Below are 16096 nucleotides of genomic sequence, written 5' to 3' on the forward strand. Positions count from 1 at the left end.
CTATGACTCAATCGAAGCTCATCTTTACGCGCCAAGTGGGTCTCTTGGAGCCCCACAATGTCTAAGTGGTGATCGGAGATATATTTCCAAATTGTTTGGCGCTTCTGGGGTGAGTTGAGGCCCTTCACATTCCAAGTCCCAACACTAATCGGCATGGGAATTAATCAGACCCCACCCCTGCCTGTACGTCCTGACATCCTGCCTACGTTCCCATCCCCCCAAAGGCAGCCAAGCAGACCCCCAAGCCCCAATCAGCACCAGGTCTTCACGGAACACCGTACTCCTCCCAGATCCCGGAAACCCAGGTTCAGCGACAGCTCCCACCCAGGTAGCAAGCCCTCCCAGGGGCCGGGCAGACAAGATCACAATCACCGCAAATGAAGAAAGACCGAAGCATACCACACATCCATATCAGACGCCACCACCTAGCAGCCCAACTTCCCCCCAGTCTCCCACAACCCCCCCGCCAAAACCCCAAATAGTCCCCCCCCCCCAAAACCAAAACCAAACCCAAAAGCAAACAAATGTACTTAGCAGTCCCAGTGGAAGGTAGTTTGTAAAAATCCTCCTGGGTTGGGGCCGGGGGACCATAGTCGGAACCCAAAGAGACCACAGACCGGGGTGTCTTCTCCAAAAGTACAATCAAACCCACGGTACCTGAAGTCATGCGCCCCTCCGGCACCTACCAGCTGGCGGCTGAGAAATCAAGCAGCTCCTGAGCTTTGCTGGGAGGACGCCAAAGTCGCCAAAGCCACCGAGGCCACCGCATCTCCCCTCTCCAGCAAGCTAGCCGAACCGTCAGGCCGTCTGGTGTCCAAATCCGGGCATACCCTCTGCCATGAGGGGGAGCGCCTGCGCCTCCGCGGCGGTGAGCCGCCTGCTTCCTGCGAGGGGGTCACGTCGTCCAAACCCAGAAGATCCTTCGCCACTTGGAGAGAGCGAATCTGCGCCAGTCTGTTTTCCCACCGAAAGATGATGCGGAATGGATGGCCCCACGAGTAGGAAATGCCGCGTGACCGAAGGAAGGCAGTTACTGGTCGGAACTACCGCCTTTTCTGGAGGGTCGAAGCTGCCAGGTCTTGGTAGAGCTGCGGCCTGTGTTCTCGAAATTGCAGGGAAGGGATAGTCCACGCCTTCCGCAAAATGCGTTCTTTTAGTTGGAAATCATGAACACAAACTAGTATGTCCGGAGGCGGCCCCCCTCTCCTCGGAAGCCCAACTCTATGCACCCTGTCCATTCTGATTTCCTGGACGTCATCGTCGTCCAACACCTGTAGGAAAGGGGCCTGGACATAACCCCGCAGATCCCCTGCTTCTCCGTCCCACGGTACCGCACAAATGCGGATGTTGTTCCTGCGGGAACAGTTCTCCAGGTCTTCCGCGCGAGATTGGAGGTCCAGGTTCTGCTCCGTGAGCCGAATGATGTCTTGTTGTAACTGGTGGACATCGTTCGCCATACTTAAATCGTGGTCCTCCAGGGTAGCCACCCGCTCCCCGATACCATCAACATCTCTCTGCACCTCCCGGAGGTCCGATGCAAGTTGGGCGCGTAGCTCCGAAATGTCTTCCTTAATGGAGGCAAAGAGCTCTGTCATAAAGGCCTTAGTCGCTGGGGCCTCATCATCCGACTTCTTGGGTGACGCGCTGGGTCCAGGGGACGCCGGTTGCTGAGTAGATTTCGCCGCACCATCTTTCCCAGGCTTCCCCTTGCTGCGGGATGCGTTTGACATCGTGGCACTTCTCATGGGATGTGGCATCCCTCTAGCTCCAGGTGGCGATTCGGGCACCCCAATAGTCCACCACCTCTTGTCGACGCCTAATGTAGGTGCGCCACACAGGCCGCGCTATCAAATCCCATGCGATAGCTCTTTCAGGGTGGGCCCAACGCCGCTCCGCGCACTTTCACCTGCAGTCACAGTGGGAGAGCGCGGCAGTCCCCACACTAGGCTTCCCTAGGTGCCAGGCGGCCACAGTTGTCGCGGTAGGCCAAGTTAGGGGCGATGGGGAAGAGTCCATGCAGTCACCCAATCCACTCTGCTATCAGACTTCGGTGGAAAGCGCCGGTTCCTCCGTTCCAGTCTGCCTCGCTCCGTCGTGGCGTCCCCACAATCTCCAAATCTGTACTGGACCCCCAGCAGTCGGTGAGGCCCAAAATCGGTAGATTCCTCCTGTCAACGCTCCGTGATCGCCTCCGGCACTCTCCTTAGCAGCGCAGTAGGAACAGGCCCAGTAGCAACGCAAGGCCGGGGATCACAGGCCTGCGGGTCTCCAAAAAGCCCCGGACACCAGGTCGGCCTCGCCGGGACCGTACTCCTTGCCAAGTCTCTCCGCACCACACCGGGGGGGGGAAGCCTCTCGACGCTGCGACTTAGCCGGAACGGTCAGCAGAGAGCGGGATAAGGGGGGGCAAGATGCCGACACTCCGCCAGATCACCCCTCCGGAGGACACTCGGCGGCCGTGGTCCGCTGTCTCACTCCTCCAATTCCTCGCCAGCAGACTCGGTAGGCAACAAAGCTGGGGCCGCGGGTGTCGACGCCGCCTCCGTCCTGCCTCAGAGTCCTCGCGTAGGATCCGCACCAGGGATCAGGAAGTCCAGCCCCTCAGCACTCTAGGCCGGGGATTTCAGGGCCGCGTGGCGTCACCGCTCCAGAGACCTCGTTCCGACCTCCAAAGGCCCCGTGTGTGACACCGGAGCTGGTCCCCCACTTTAGGGAGCCGAATCAGTCCAAGTGGGACCGTAAAGCAAGCCGCTAAACGTGCTAAACAAGGCTAAGCTGGGCTCGGCGCCGGAGGGACTCAAAAAGACGTCTTACTCCGCCGCCATCTTGGCCACGCCCCCTTCGTGTTGGGTTTTGTCATTGTTTCGGCATTGTTTTCAATGGCGATCTGCTGCAAAGGGCTGCTGGCGTCCAAGTGGAAAGTGTCCGGAGTGATCCAAGCCTGGATAGGCGGATGCCCACCAATGTTGGGTGATTTCAGGTGAAGATGGTGAAGCTTGCCTTTTCAGCTACGAGGACCAGGAGGCGTCCACAATAACCAGGATCTGGATTTGAGCTGTCCCACAAAATATGTCGAGTGCTGCGCTGTCAGTTTCCGGATCGGACCCAACAAGCCTTGGCAACAGCAACCCATGCAGAAAGCAGAGATAGGCTTCGGTGCAGACCAGCAAGGTCTGAGGGACTCACGACGTGGTGGAGAGTGAATCAGGGCATGTCTGGAACAACCAGGGATGCCCAAGGAAAAGTAGCGTTACCTTCGAGGGGTCCCACCAGTCAACGAACCAGGGATCCCGAAGAAGCCTCAAGTGGAAATACAAGAAGCGGGCTCACGAAACACTCTTGGAGTGTAGGCCCACAATCTTCAGTGCAGATGGTGCTCGGGGCTTGGGCTGGAAGTAACCCAAAGCACAACTTTAGAAAAGATCGGGAAGTCAATGCACTTGCACTTGCAAATGTACATGGTTACCAGGAGTTCCGGTTCCATGTCACTCGAGTCTCAGCTTTGTGGAGGCTTGGGTCGGCCTTCAAAAAGTCTGGAAATCCTCTTCCTGCACTGCAAATACTTTGTAGTCCGGCGGGAGCTTCGGAGATACAGACCGGAAAATGCTTTGTTGGTGCTGTTTGAACAGGGGAGACACTCCTTGACCCCAAGGGAGATTCTCCCGTCCTCTATTGTTACTAGAACATCAAAGTTCCAGGATTCAGTGTCAGAGTTTCGTCCAGGTGTAATCTAAAGTCCTCTTGCCAGGGGTCCCTTACTAATACTAAGAAAAGGGGTTGGACGTACTCTGGTGACCCACCTATGTGAGGGTTTGGAAAGAGGGGTGGCTACACCCTTTTCCTTTGTCCAGTTTCGCGCCAGAGCAGGGGCTGGTAGCCCCTGCAACCGGTTTGAACTAGGCTACGCACAGGGCCACCCAATGTGCCCCCATTGCTGACTTCAAAGCACTCTCAGAGTGCACCCACCCAGCCCCAATACCCAAAAGCCTGTCTGGGAGGTGGTTACATCTGTTAACACTACCGTGGATTGGGGGTCTAAAGGGAATGTTTATAGACTTGTTGGTGTACGTTCCCTCATTAATACTAAAAAAAACACTATAAACACCTACAGTCTCTCACATGTGTATGCAATGTTTGAAGAAAAGCCCTTGTTTCTCTCTCAACTCTCAAAATGTGTTATAACACAGGGGAAGGCATCCCTTAAGGATAAGACCCCCCACTCACCCGAAGGTGACATGCTTCATCATATGGGTCCTCCTTACCACTGGGGAAGACCTAGTCACCACTGGGAGCTACTACTTCAAGGTTTTAAGGAAGGAGCTCAGAGATGTTTTGAATTTTCTAGGGAGTAGGATGGTAATCCCATATGTGTGCTGTTAAGGTTGAGTGAGTTATATTGCAGCGCTGTGTGAAGGAAGGGTGTGATAGGACCTATCACTAACAGTGGTTTATATCCATACCACTGTGCTGTTACATTTTAATCCTGTCAGGTAGTACACAGGAATAAAGTTTAATGGTGATCTATCTAGGCAGTTTTAAATCGCACCTTTCCTTCACACAGCGCTGCAATATACCTCACTCAACCTTAACAGCACACATATGGGATTACCATCCTACTCCCTAGAAAACTCAAAACATCTCTGAGCTCCTTCCTTAAAACCTTGAAGTAGTAGCTACCGGTTGTGACTAGGTGTTCCCCACTGGTAAGGAGAACCCATATGATGAAGCATGTCACCTTCGGGTGAGTGGGGGGTCTTATCCTTAAGGGATGCCTTCCCCTGTGTTATAACACATTTTGAGAGTTGAGAGATAAACAAGGGCTTTTCTTCAAACATTGCATACACATGTGAGAGACTGTAGGTGTATATAGTGGTTTTTTGAGGTGGTTACATCTCCCTGTGACAGGAAACCGAGGGGCATATTACCAACAACTAGTGATATTATCGCTAAATAGGCTTAGCGACAATTTTTCTATCGCCAAGCATCGCCGGATTTTTATCGCTGAGTTAACGTGCTATTAGCATCGTTTATCTCAAAAGCGATAACATTTCCGGCGATAGCGGCGAAATCTGTGAATATTACGGAGAATACATCGATATTCATGCATTATCGCTAACAGGGTCTTAGCCATTATATCCCCCTCCCATTGGATATAATGGCTAAGAACTGGTCTGAGCAGGCGTTAGTTTTTAGAGATATTCGCGCTTAGCTCAAATATTTCCATCGCTGCGCCTGCCTTGCTAATAGGCGATAGCGATGTTAGTGACTGTTTTCAGTCGCTAACAGTTTGAGTAAGTCCACTTTGCATGTCATTAGCGATAAATATCGCTGACATGCAAAGCGGACCCCAAACCGCTCACTATCGCCTCAAAGCTATCACTAACATCAGTTAGCGACAGCTTGCTAATAGGGCAATGTAATTATCACCGCTTAGCGGCCGAAAAATGCCCGCCAAAGCAGCGATAATCTAATATCGCCAGGCTTGGTAATATGCCCCTTATTGTCCAGGCCTTCCCTGCCCGAGTTTCGTCCAGCAGCAGGAGGCCTGACTCGTGTCTGTGGCTGCAGCATCCATTTTGTGATGCCAGGGCTCTTTTAAACTATTACCGGTTAGACCAGCGTGTACATGTCTCTCCCTTTAGAAAGGTGGTATTCTACCCCCGCCGACAGGACTGGCGGGGGGGTTAGGATTCCATATTGTTTGACACCAAACACAACCTGTGTCCATGCAGCCATTCCAAAGTTAGCCTTTACCGCGAGGTTATAATGCATTTAAGAGTGTATGGTCTGGCTGCATCACAGAACAGCCTCAGAGAATAGGCTCCGAAAGCTGAAGAGGGGTCCTGCTCATGCATGGGCACCCTCTCACACAAAACCAAGCACTCTGCCTTCAGGATTGATAAGGCCTGCCATAGGAGTGTCTGATAGGTTTATATGTGTCAGTGATTAAAGGTAGATATAGGGAACCTATATCTTAGTAAGGGGTGCATGCACCACCTTACACAGGCTGCAGTAGCAGTCCTGTGGTGTCATTTCGGAAGGCTTCCCAGGTGTCGCATAATACATGCTGCAGCCCCTGGTAGGCCTCTAGGGTAACCCTGGGCATACAAAAACGTATTCACGTATGTAGTAACTAAATCAACAACATCCTCAGATACTTTGTAAAAACAATTTTACATGCTTAACCCCTTTACTGCGGGAATTATGGTACTCCCCCTAGGTTAGGGAGGATCCCAAAATCATCACCACTCTCACTGCTTGCTAATTTTCAGAATCACTTTTGTGTGCACTTTAGCATAGAAAGTGAGAGATACTTGTTTTATCATAACTGTCACTGTGCAGGATGCTATTTGCAATTATTTTGCAATTATTTCACAGTGTAGACAAGAACACAGTGTATCAGCCAGATACATGAAATGAAATGAAGGAAAGAATTTGTTGAGCGCACGTACACCAACGGCTTCTTGGCGCTTTGGACAGCGGAGGGGGAACTGCTAGTTGATAACCTGAACAGGAAGATGACTAGTCAAAGGCTTAAGAAAATAACCAGGTTTTCAGCGCCTTTCTAAAGCTGAGGTAGGAAGGGATAAGATGGAGGCCTGGGGGCAGAGAGTTCCAAAAGAGGGGGGTTTGGGAGGCAAATCTCAGTCCGCTCAATCTTTACCGTTTGAACGGACATGACAGTAACAGATTGGAGCTCGAGGAACGGAGGGCTCGAGAAGGGATGTATCGATGAAGACGGGAGGAGATAAATGGCGGGCCCTGTTGGGCAAGGGCTTGATGAGTCAGGCAGCCCACCTTGAAGAGGCAGCGCTGGATCACAGGGAGCCAGTGCAAGCTCTTCAGGAGGGGCTTCGCTGAACTTGTCCTGGGCTGGCGGAAAACCAACCTAGCCGCTTGGTTCTGGATCAGCTGAAGCTGGCGGGATTGATAGAGGGGGATCCCAGCATACAGCGCATTACCGTAATCAATACGGGACATAACCAGCCCAAGCATGGTCTGAACCAGGGCCTCGTGAGGTAGGAACCTGCTGATCTTCCTAATGCGGCGGAGATGGTAAAAGCAAGCCGAAAGCACCGATTTAATTTGTGGTTTCATAGTCAGGTCCTCGCTGATGGTGACTCTAAGACTCTTGACTGAGCTCACCGGGCATGGGGCACTGCCCAGCGAGAGCGGCCAGAAGCTGGAACTCCAGGGGTTAGCTGGGGGCCCAGTCAATACAAGCTCGGTCTTTCCAGGATTCATCTTGAGTTGGTTTGCATTCATCCAATTGCTGACGAAAGACATGGTAGATTGTAATTTTTCAGCAGAGGTAGGGGAGGAATCAATATCAAAGATGAGCTAGAGTTTGTTTGCATAATTGAGGACGGCCCCTGGTAGCTCCCGAAGCTTTGAAATGAGGGGGGAAATGTAAAGGTTGAATAGTAACAGGGAGAGGGAGGAGCCCTGCGGGACCCCACAAGTCAGATTTTTGGCTTTGGATGTAAAAGGACCAAGGCGAACGCCTTGCTCACGATCCTGTAGAAAGGAGGTGAGCCAACTCAGTGAGGTGCCCCTGATGCCGGCACTCTCGACCCGTTGAAGAAGGATGGTATTGTCAACGGTGTCGAAAACTGCCGACAAATCAAGGAGCACCAGGGCTTGAGAGATGTTGTTGTCCGCCCCCTTTCTCAGTTTGTTATGAACTGCCACCATTACGGCTTCTGTAGAGTGGCATGGCCTAAAACTGGCCTGATGTTGATCTAAAAACTGGGAGTTTTCTATAAAGGAGCCAAGGCAGCCAGTTACATAGGCTTCAAGACGTTTACCCAGGAAAGGGAGCAGAGATATTGGACGAAAGTTGCTCAAGACCAGAGGGTCTGCCCCGGGTTTTTTGAGGATGGGTGAGACAACAGCAGATTTAAATGCATTGGGAACCGTCCCCGATGCAAGGGAGTCGTTAAGTAGTGAAAGTTCAAAGTATACTACCTACGCCCAGGTCTTCTCTGGGGTACCTATGCCCTTGGTACCTGAAGTACCATATACTAGGGATTCACATGGGTACCCCAGTAACCAAACTGGAGTGTACCTAAAGTACATGCAATCAATTTAGAGAGGAAGCAGCTAGGCTGGGGTCCTGGATAGCAGGGCCCCAGCCAGACTAAAATAAAACAAAAGTGAAACACCAACAAAAAGTGGGGGTAACCATAGTAGGCAGCTCCTACTCTCCTACACAACACCCCCCCTCAAACGCAGGGACATTAAACTAACCTGGACCAGTTAAGTCTTCATGTTCTAAGTGGAAATATCTGGAGAGTCCATCTGCATTGGCATGGTTACTCCCAGGTCTATGTTCCACTGTATAGTCCATCCCCTGTAGGGAAATGGACCATCTCAAAAGTTTGAGGTTTTCACCCTTCATCTGTTTTAGCCATAAGAGGGGCTTATAGTCAGTCTAAACAGTGAAGTGAGTGCCAAACAAGTATGGCCTGATCAACGTTTCTCTCTAGGGGTCAGCCTTCTGCTAATAAAAGCTACTGGCTGTTCCTGACCTTCAGAATTCAATTGTGACAGCACAGCCCCTCCCCCCAACTCAGATGCATCTGTTTGGACAAATAATTCTTTGGAGTAGTTTGGACTTTGCAGAATTGGTGCAGTGCGCATGGCTTGCTTCAGATCATCAAATGCCTTTTGACAGCTGACTGTCCACTGAACATTCTTAGGCATTCTTTTAGAAGTTAAGTCATTCAGGGGTGTCACAATGCATCCACACCCCTTGACAAATCTTCTGTAGTACCCAGTCAGGCCCAAGAAAACTTTGACCTGAGTCTGGGTAATTGGAGCAACCTATTCCGTGATGGTCTGGATTTTGCTCTGAAAAGGTTGAACCTGGCCTCCACCTACAAGGTGGCCCAGGTACACAACCTGACTCTGCCCTATCTGGCACTTAGTAGCCTTGATAGTTAGGCCTGCTTTCTGCAGGGCCTCCAAAACATTTCTCGAGTGGACCAGGTGATCCTCCCAGGTGGAGCTAAAGACAGCAATATCATCTAGATATGCTGCACTATAGTCTTCCGGGCCTGTTAGGACTTTGTTCATCAACCTTTGAAAAGTGGCAGGTGCATTCTTCAAACCAAAGAGCATACCACAAATTGATAGTGCCCACTAGGGGTCGAAAATGCTGTTTTGGGTTTTGCATCATCAGCTAATCTGGTCTGCCAGTAGCCATCTGTAAGATCAAATGTGCTTAGAAATTTGGCTGAGGCCAACATATCTATAAGCTCATCGGCTCTTGGGATTAGATTGGCATCAATCCTAGTGACTGCATTGCGACTGCTGTAGTCAACACAAAACCTCATCTCTCTCTTACCACCCTGGATGTGAGGTTTTGGTACCAAGACCACTGGACTAGCCCAAGGGCTATCTGAGGGTTCAATAACTCCCACATCCAACATTTTCTTGACTTCTGTCCTGATAAAAATCCCTGACATGGTTAGGCTGCCTGTAAATCTTATTTTTAATAGGCAGACTGTCCCCAGTGTCCACTTCATTAGTGCACCAGGTAGTCTGACTTGGAGTCAGTGAGAACATGTTCCTATACTGATTGAGCACCTGTCTACAATCAGCTTGTTTCTGAGCAGTGAGGCTGCCTGCCAAGGCTACACCATCAACTAACCCATCATCAGGGTTATGTGAGAGCAGGGCAGGGAGTGGATCACTCTCTTCCTCCTGTCCCTCATCAGTAGCCATCAGCAAGCCCATGTCTGCCCTGTCAACATAAGGTTTCAGTCTGTTGACATGAAACACCCCATGGGGGCTCCTGGGAGGTCCAAGGTCTACCAGTTAGGTAACCTCTCCCTTCTGTTCAGCAATAGTGTGGGGTCCACTCAACTTGTCTTAGAGAGCTGCAGGGGCAACAAGCTCCAACACCCACACTTTCTGTCCTGGCTGTTAAACAGTCAGTACAGCCGTTTGGTCATGCCGGGCCTTTTGCAATTCCTGGCTAGCCTTAATGTTTTTGGTTGCCTTTTTCATGTACTCAGCCATCCTGGAGTGGAGACCAAATACATAGTCCACTATGTCTTGTTTAGGAGGTTTGAGAGATAACTCCCACCCCTCCTTCACCAAACACAAGGGACCTCTTACAGGATGCCCAAACAGAAGTTCAAAAGGGCTGTAACCAACACCCTTCTGAGGAACCTCCCTGTGTACAAATAAAAGGCAGGGTAGTAGGATGTCCCATCTCCGCCTAAGTTTTTCTGAGAGACCCTTGATCATACCCTTTAAGGATTTGTTGAACCTTTCAACTAAACCATTGCATTGTGGGTGATAGGGTGTGGTGAACTTGTAATTCACTCCACAGTCCTTCCACATTGCAGTCAAGTAGCTAGACATAAAGTGTGCATCTCTGTCAGATACTACGTCCTTAGGGAAACCCACTCTTGAGAACACTCCCAAGAGGGCTCTTGCCACCCCATGTGCTTTAGTGGTCCTAAGGGGAATTGCCTCTGGGTACCTAGTGGCATGGTCCACCACCACCACGATAAATCTGTGCCCAGATGCTGTTTGAGGATCCATGGGACCAACAATGTCAACCCCTACCCTCTCAAAGGGAACCCCCACCACAGGTAGTGGTATCAGGGGGGCCTTTGTAGTACCATCTGCCTTACCACTAGCCTGACAGGTGACACAGGAACAACAAAACTCCTTTGTGTCTTCATGTGGGGCCAATGAAAGTGAGGGACAATTCGGTCCCAAGTCTTGCTTTGGCCCAGGTGTCCTGCTAGGGGAATATCATGGTCTAGTGTTATAGGAAGCCCCTGAATTTCAAAGGTAAACCAACCTCCTGGCTGTACCAGGCTTGGGGTATCTACTTTCTGACTACAGGAGTCCATCATCCTAATAAATTGTATGGGTTCCACTAGCATTCCCAGCATCCTCAGCAGCAGCCAACAGTCTGACGGGTTCAAGAGAAGGGCAGCTCAGCTGCTCCTGACTCGGATCTGCCCTGGAAGGGCCCCCTGTCCCCAAGAACTCAACCTGATCAGGCTCAGGCTCATCTGGGACAGTTCCTTCTTCAGGAGCACAATCATCTCCCTCAAGAGACTGATCCTGACTCTGAGCCAGGGGGAAGGCACTGCCTTAACCCTACTGCTCCTTTTCTTGGAAGGCACCTGGTTCATTATTTGAGAATCCAGGGCCTGTTCAGTGTTAGACATTTTGGCCTGTGACCTTCGGAAAAGATCGGGAAGTCAATGCACTTACAAATGTGCACGGTTACTAGGAGTTCCGGTTCCACGTCCCTCATGAGGGCTGTGCATCTCAGCTTTGCGGGGGACTCAGGTCAGCCTTCAAGAAGTCTGTTAATTCTCTTCCTGCACTTCAAATACTTCGGAGTCTGGCAGGAGCTTTGGAGATGCAGACTGGCAAATGCTTTGTTGGTGCCTGTTTGAACAGGGGAGTCACTCCTTGACCCCAAGGGAGATTCTTCTATCCTCTAATCGTTAGTAGAGCGTCCAAGTTCCAGGATTCAGTTTCAGAGTTTCGTCCAGGTGTAATCTAAAGTCCTGTTGCCAGGGGACCCTTACTTATACTAAGAAAAGGGGTTGGACATACTCTTGGGACCCACCTATGCGAGGGTTTGGAAAGAGGGATGGCTGCACCCATTTCCTTTGTCCAGTTTTGCACCAGTGCAGGGGCTAGTAGCCCTTGCAACCGGTTTGAACCGGGCTATGCACAGGGACACCAAATATGTACCAGTGCTTACTTCAAAGCACTCTCAGAGTGCACCCACCCAGCCCCAATACACAATAGCCTGTCTGGGAGGTGGTTCTACCTCCCTGTGATAGGAAACCTATTGTCCAGGCCTCCCCTGCTGGAGTTTCGTCCAGCAGCAGTAGGCCAGACTCGTGTTTGTGGCTGCAGCATCCATTTTGTGATGCCAGGGCTCTTTTAAACTATTACTCGTTAGACCAGTGTGTACATGTCTCTCCCTCTAGAAGGGTGGAATTCTACCCCCGCCGCCAGGATTGGCGGGCGGGGGGGTAGGATTCCAAAGTATTTGACACCAAACACGACATGTTTGTAAATGTAAATGTGTTTGTATTTATATAGCGCCTTCTACCTAGAGGTCTCGTAGCGCTGTATTCATACCGCTGTGGAACCCTTCCTGTCTTTCCTGTGAGATGTCCACTCCTGGGCACCCCCAAGGTGAAGCCAGGCATTCAAGCACTGCTGGGGCCGTTGTGGAGATTAAGAAAGCTATTGCCCAGAGTCACAGAGTGGGACCCATGATTAGACTAGGGACCGAGGCGAGAATTATCAGGTCTGGGAAGATTGAGGCCAAGAGCCGCCGAGGCGCGAATTGATCCCTGGTCCCGGGCCAGACCTCTGCATCAGGGTCTGCCGCTCTAACCATTGAGCCACGCTTCTCCATGTTGCCATGCATCCATACCAAAGTTAGCAGTTACCGCACTTAAGAGTATATGGTCTGGCTTCATCACAGAACGGCCTCAGAGAATAGGCTCCGAAAGCTGCAGAGGGGTCCTGCTCATGCATGGAAACCCTCTCACACAAAACCAAGCACTCTGCCTTCAGGATTGATGAGGCCTGCCATAGGAGTGACTCATAGGTTTATATGTGTCACTGATTAAAGGTAGATATAGGCAACCTATATCTTAGTAAGGGGTGCATGAACACCTTACCCAGGCTGCAGTAGCAGTCCTGTGGTGTTATTTTGGAAGGCTTCCCAGGGGTGGCATAATACATGCAGCAGCCCATGGTGGGCCTCTGGGGTACCAATGCCCTTGTTACCTAAGGTACAATATACTAGGGTCTTACAAGGGTACCCCAGTAACCTAACTGGAGTTTACCTAAAGTACATGCAATCAATTTATAGAGGAAGCAGCTAGGCTGGGGTCCTGGATAGCAGGGCCCCAGCCATACTAAAGTAGAAAAACAGTGAAACACCAGTAAAAAGTGGGGGTAACAATAGTAAGCAGATCCTACTCTCTTACACAAACCCCCCTAACCAGGGACATTAAACTAACCTTAACCACTTGAGTCTTCATGTTCTAAGTGGAAATATCGGGAGAGTCCATCTGCATTGGCATGTTTTTTTTATTTATAATTTTGAATAAAGGCATACAATGCACAAAAACAAAGAAACTTACAAGCTTCCATTTAAATAATATAAACACATACTACAGTTCCAATTATGCGTGGTAGCAGCGACCAAACATTTGCAACCTATAGATCATCTCCCAGCTATACAGTTGGGTGTGCTCGGAGATAAGTGACCAGATACATCCAATAATCCCTGGGTTTGGATCCCCCCTGCCCTGGTTACCGGTTGCCAGAAGATCCACGTTCAAGCTGCTTTCTATCACCCACAAACCAATACATGGAATGGGACCACTCTTCATCAGGAATAAAATCACCAAACACATTCAACAAAGGAACCTCCGCTCTAAAGGAGCATCTCGCCTCAAAATCCCACCATACAAGAAAAAAAACACGGGTGGCACACCCTTCTCTGTACAAGCAGCCAAACTATGGAACTCTTTACCCCCCAACATAAGGTCCACCAACAAGCACCTTATCTACAGAAAACTACTCAAGAATTGGCTCTTCCCCACATAAGCACCATACGCAAACAGAAATTTTCAGCATATCCCTCTGTATATAAGCATTTGTTTTCACTATAGATATGTACCTATATTTGTGTATTACTTTGTATAAACATGTAAAATAATAATGTTGTTGAGAGAAAAAATTAATAATAATAATAAATAAATAAAAATCATTTTTGGTCTACATGTACATACTTCCATTGTGCATCTATGTACCTTCCATGTACCTGGATCTATCTGTCTGTTACTTTTCTCCTGAAAAAGCATATCCAATGCACTACCCTATTTTTCATCCTCTACCTCCTATCAATATCTTTAATCTACATATACTTACCTCCTTTATGTATCTATATACATTCAAGGTGCTTATGGATCTATATATTTATCACTTTCTTCTAATTTAGCATTTCCAACGCATTATCCTATTTCTCAGCCTATACTTGGCTCAATATATGTTCTAGCCCAACCTTCTGACTTATCTCAAACTTCTCTCTACTACTCTTTCCTATCTCTCATCCTATACCTCTATCAATATATCCTCTACATCTACTTTCTCATTTATCCCAAACCAGATACCACTACTAACAATATCTTTAATCTACATATACTTACCTCCTTTATGTATCTATATACTTTCAATGTACTTATGGATCTATATATTTATCACTTTCTTCTAATTTAGCATTTCCAATGCACTACCCTATTTCTCAGCCTATACTTTGCTCAATATTTCTTCTAGCCCAACCTTCTGACTCATCTCAAACTTCTTTCTACTACTCTTTCCAATGCACTATCCTATCGATCATCTTATACATCTATCAATATATCCTCTACATCAACTCTCTCATTTATCCCAAACCCCATACCACTATGATTGCCAAAATAACCCTTTCTAGACTCTCTCCTACTCTACCCCTCCTTGCACCTGACTCCTGACACCTCTTTTTACTATACAGATCCCCTAAAACAAACCTTTTTAAACTCTTCCCTCTGACTCCTCCCCTCCAAAACTCATTTTTACTCATCCAAAAGCCTCCTCCTACTGCTAAGACCTAAAAAAAAATCATTCACTCTTTTATCCCTCCACTATCCTTTTCAATCAAGATTAACAGACTACAATTTTCACTTCTCAAATTCCATATTCAACTATACTAATTCACCACTAATCCTTTATTGGGTGCCAAAGTAGCGTGCTACTCGCCAATAAAGAGTCTCAACACCCCATCAGGGTTACAAGTGCTATACAAATGCAAACCTTTTTCCTTTTCTACCCCTCCCCAACCCTTCTCAATCCAAATAATTTACTAACATATCCACCACTAAATTTACTCTCATGTTTCTCCATACTAATTCAACACTAATCCTGATGGGTTCCACAGTAGCGTGCTACTTGGGCTTCAAAACCCCATCAGGGGTAGCAAGCGCTATATAAATACAAACCTCTTTCCCTCTTCTATCCTGCCACCTACCCTTCTCTACCCAAATAACTGAATAACATATCCATTACTCAAATTACTTCATATTTTACTATACAAATTTTTAACACTAATGCTTTATGGGTTCCAGAGTGGCGTGCTATTCGCCAAAAAAGCGCTTCAACACACATCAGGGGTAAAAAGTGCTATATGAATGCAATCCTTTCTTCCCCTTTTATCCCTCCGCTATCCTTCACACTCCAAATAATCTGACTAAATATCCACCACTGAAATTACTTCATATTTCACCATTTTAATTCACCACTAATCCTTTATGGGCTTCCTGAATAGCGTGCGTCAACATGCGCTATATAAATATAAACCTTTTTCCTCCTCTATCCTTCTGCTATAATTCCAAATCCAAATAACTGACTAACCTATGCACCACTTAAACTGTACTTGCATGTTTCACTATACTAATTCAAGACTAATCCTCTATAGGTTCCCGGAGTAGCGTGCTACTCGCCGAAAAAGCGCTTTGACGCCTCGTCAAGGGTAGTAAGCGCTATATAAATGCAATTACAATACAATACAATACAATATGTCTTTAGGCTGTCTTTACAATAAGCCATGTCCTTAATCCATAGTTTGGACTGTGAACTAACCCTGCTACCCCAACACAACCATATCCTGTGTTTAACCAGAAGGAGTGCAATGATACAGAATTTACGTTTAGTGGATCTGACATTAGTGACTAGGCCGAGTAGGCATGTATGAATTGAACAGTCAATAGACACTTCCATCATGACACTCAGGATTTGTATAATCTCATTCCAGTATGCTCTAATGGAATGGCAGTCCCATGGGAGGTGAATGAAGTCAGCATCATCTGCCTCACACCTTATGTATCTAGAATATGTACGAAGACCATATTTATGTAGCTGCGCTGGAGTATAATAAGTTTGGTGCAGGTATTTATAATGGAGTATACGTAAATTTGAAGTAAGCATACTGGTTATGTTGCAACTGATCGCGCATTCATTCCACTGTGAGGGGCGTATCAAGCGTATT

Source organism: Lissotriton vulgaris, chromosome 1_2, assembly GCF_964263255.1.
Source record: "Lissotriton vulgaris chromosome 1_2, aLisVul1.2, whole genome shotgun sequence".
NCBI lineage: Eukaryota > Metazoa > Chordata > Amphibia > Caudata > Salamandridae > Lissotriton > Lissotriton vulgaris.